Source organism: Nyctereutes procyonoides, unplaced genomic scaffold (assembly GCF_905146905.1).
Source record: "Nyctereutes procyonoides isolate TBG_1078 unplaced genomic scaffold, NYPRO_anot_genome, whole genome shotgun sequence".
In the NCBI taxonomy this organism is placed as follows: Eukaryota; Metazoa; Chordata; class Mammalia; order Carnivora; family Canidae; genus Nyctereutes; species Nyctereutes procyonoides.
The window spans coordinates 19,339,226-19,343,497 of NW_026575121.1; the positions used below are offsets into that span (position 1 = coordinate 19,339,226).

A 4,272-nucleotide genomic window follows, 5' to 3' on the forward strand; every position below is an offset into this window, starting at 1 on the left:
ATATTGAGTTTCTGTGTCTGGAAGCCATCCATGAATGCAATATGTCCATTCAGTTAGTCAGAATGGGCTACCCAACCAGAAGGACAGATGCTGTTTAACCCAATTCCTGTGGGAATGAGTGGGCTATGGCTTCCATGATTATAGTTTAGATTGAGAAGGTTCTCTACTGCTGAGTTGGGTGGCCTGCTTCCCCAGTCAACATAAGTGCTCATGTAGTACTGCTGGGCTGGCACGGGTCCCTTGATTCATCCTAATCTGTGAAATGTCAATGTTATCCACAGCCTGAAATAGGTCTGGACTGAAAGGGTGAGACAAAAGCTTGCCATTTCAATTTGCCAGACGTTGCTGCAATTACAACACCAAGACTCTTAATAAAAACTAAGTGGTCTCTGTACGAAAGGGCAGAATGAGATTGTGAGTATCCCTTCGAAAGAGTTGATTAATATTCTAAAACAGTGGGAAACAGTGGCAAGGAATACAACCTTGATCATGTGCATCACATGGCCTGGCCAAGTGAGAACAGTTGGATGATCTGTACCATTGCTTTTGTTTTTTTTTTTTTTTTTTTTTTTTTTTTATTTGGTATAGTTCCTACACCTGGGCAACAGTGCTTTTCCTTTGGAGAGAATAATCGTCCTGCCCCTTTTCACTACACTGCTGTGCTATGGCATGTCTCATGCAGGTACTTCCTTCTTTTCCTTTGGAATGTCCCTTTCACCTTTAGTTTAGCCCAGGCTTGCCTCCTCTTACAAAGATGCTGGTGCTGTTTGGCATTCACATAAAGAGGCTCTTCTTCAACCATCTCCATCCCAGGTAGAAGGATACCTTGGATAAGGCACAGAGCCACCTCCAGGTACCATCATTAATTACTGTCCCTCCTGAATTGATCACATAGCCTGCCATTGGTAGAGTTATAATGGCAGGCCCTTGCCCACTGCTGGTTTGTTGGTATTGGCCTCTGTCTGAACAGTCCGTACTTCTGCCAAACTGGCTGCTGAGATGGTGGTCATGCCTTGCTAGAGAGTGATGCCATCTGCATCAACTGGCTGATAGAAGATGGTCCGCCCTTCAACAGTCTGTGCTACTTGCTGCTCCTGGACAGTGATCTGCAGCCGTGTTTGTTTCTGGCTGGCACTGCAAGCTGCCTGCGGCTGCTGAATGATAATCTGCTGAGTGGGGTGCTGTTGGCCCTGCACCTGCAACATTTCTCCTCTTTTTCTTCCTCAGAGCTGGATCTATCTCCACAGATCCAACAAAATCTGCTACAGATTCTGTTTCCCAGATACAGCTTTTTGCGTGATGATGTGACCCAGTCCACAAAGGACAGCTGGGGCCATGACAGGGTGGCCAGTTGATGTGATTAACAGGCTAGTGATTAACACTGGCCTGTACCACTAATGGATGCCCTGGACCTGCTGTTGAATCTGACAATCTGCTTTGTCAAAATATATTGCTATTTGCTTCACTCTGCCCCATGGTCCAACCAAGTTAGAATCCCATTCACAAGGAACTTCACTCTAGAGGTCCTAGAAGACTGTGAAGTACACTGCAGAGTACAGGGGAATTTGAGGCAGGCAAGACCATTCTGTACCTGGAAACTTATCTGGACCTTCAGGTGAGGGACAAGGGAACGCATCTCCACTTGGCACTACCATTCTAAAAGGGTCAATACCCCCAACATGCCTGATCCAGTGGTGACATCCCTGCATGGGACTGGCCTCAGCAGGCTCTGGACTGGAATGCCCAGAGGCACTTACAGGCTCTGGGCCAGGGCCACCAGCTTCTCTGCATAGCTGGAGAGGCTCAGCTCAAATCTAGCAGTTTCTTCTTCATTCAATACATATCATAGGTGTATTCATATGCACACTGGACTATATTACTTTCTGATGGAGATACAAAGATATTTAGGCAAGGATTATTCATAAAACCATCTATAGCACAGTAGGAAAAGTGAGAAAAGCACAGGAAACTCCAATGAAAAGACAAACTATGAGATAAAAGAGAAGTAGAAAGTTCTGGGAATATTTGCAGACTAACACCCCTGTGTGAAAATCAGAGAATAGAGTACTAAGAGTGGTATTTGAGCGTGATCTTTAATGTAAAAAAAGATTTTAACCAAAAATGTTGGGAATGTATGGGAAACAGGATAAATGTCTTGCAAAAAGTGGAGGAATACAATTTGACAGTAACATAAATATATAAAGAAGGTGAGCTGAATTATTGCTGTATTCTCTTTCAAGTTTTGCTTCTTTCATTTTACTTCTCTGCTGCTCTATTTGTCTAATGTGGGCTTCTCATTGAGACCCTTGAAATTACTTCCCAGGTATTTGGCCTGGCACATTCATCCCTACAGCTGACATCCACAGCCATGGCTTCGTGAAAATCAGAAAGGCTGACAATGTCCATGCTAAACCAGTCTCCTAAATTCAGGCCATTTCACCTAATGCCTCCTAGATATCTCCCAATGCATGCCCCACAATAACCCTAAGAACATTACGTCCATCACTTCCTCACAAATCTATGTTGCCCTGAGTCTTCTAACTTAATCTGCAGCAATAAAATCCTTGAGAAAAACAATAAGGAGGAATCCTTAGGCAACAATAATAATCATATGATGTCATGTCTCTAGACAATTTAGAATATCCCTCAGAAATTTTCCACCCAGAGGAAATGAGAGAGTGATAGCAATCTACTCTGAAGATAGTTATACGGGCAAAGGAATCTCCCTGAAATGCACCTCTGTTGAAGTGGAAGAAAAGAGCAGAACAGATTTTGAACTTCAAGGGGACACATGCAAGACTAGCTGCATAATTTGCAGGGCTCAGTGAAAGATGAAAAGTGGATTCCTTCATTTAAAAATTAGTAGGAATTAACAAGTCAGCAACAGTAGAGTATGAAACTTGAGTGTGGGGTCCTTCTGAGTGCCAGTGCTGGGCGACTGCACAGCCCATACACTCTGAAGCCATGCCTGTGTGCAAGCCCTAATCAATCAGAATTGGTGAGTTATACAGTACTTGAGGTTCACAGTAAAGGATGATAAGGTTATATTAAAAATAGGAAAGTATTCAATAGAGAAATTTTAAAGAAAAGTAAGAGAGAAAAGTGAGCTCTAAATGAGAAAAAAATGTGACATCCAAATTTTCACTATTCTGTGCATCCTCTATTCAGCTCAACCCTGTAATTAATTACCAGACATAGTACGAGATACTTTGTAAATATTCACACCAATTAAGGACTTGTGCTTTTACTTTATTAACTCACAACCATTCCGCATTCAAACGTTCCTTACAAGTATGTTTGACATCTATTCATGTATTGTGTGATCAAGAACTCTCATTGTGTCCACAGGTATTTGTCTCCACCTGCACATGCTTCTTGTAAAGAGGATATTCATGTGGCTTCTGTGAAGCCTTGTTTCCCATTCTGACATCTTATCTGCAACTTCCTTCCTGATAACCTCAGAAAAAAGCTTATTATTTCCGTTCATATTCTATTCTGCTCTCATTGAATGCCTTCCATTATGCCTCAGTGGTACAAAGTTTTCTATTATTGATCACGCTACCTTTCAAGGAGTATTGAAAGAATCTTCTGTTGTTTTATTCACTTTCAGGGCAGCACATCTTTGTATCATCAGCTGTGCTTCTTCAGTCAATGCATTTTTACCCTTTCAGTTTTACTTCATTATTTACTCTCTCTGGTGTTTGAAATATATTCCCAGATTTAAGCAAATTAGGCATTGACACCAAATGTATGCCCAGTAAGACATATATAAAAGAATTCTATGAATATCCGGGATACATTTGTGCATCATTGTTGACATATATGCCCCCTCTGGTCCGGTTTTGATCCCTCGTCATTGGAACCTGTCAATCATTCTAAATTGTATGTGGGTTTTATAATGTGAGGATATTTCCCAGAGGCTGAAACAACTGAAAGTCCTGGGCAAATGGAAAAACAAACTAATAAATAAATAAATTCAACAAAAGGCATGACAGAATGTGCCATTCTGTGTATTTTTACAATTTGGATTTTCAATGCTCTGCCATATGGAAAAGATGAAAAAAATCTATTACTAAAATTCTTATGGTAAGATGGTTTCTGAATTCACTTTGTTTTTAGAAAACAAATAACGTAAATTAAATCTCCTGAATGATATCAAGATATCAAGCATGATACCATGCATTTTATACGGTTGTTAGGTTATTATGTTTTTAATAAATGGTGCAGTGCATGTAATTCTTGAGTATATAATTTTAATGACATGTATAAGCA

At 40.8% G+C, this 4,272-nt stretch overlaps 1 pseudogene; it reads right to left on the minus strand.

The window, feature by feature from the left end:
* Window positions 1–649: 649 nt before the first annotated feature.
* Window positions 650–1,655, minus strand: LOC129516440 (nuclear transcription factor Y subunit alpha-like; annotated as a pseudogene).
* Between the last annotated feature and the right edge of the window lie 2,617 nt (window positions 1,656–4,272).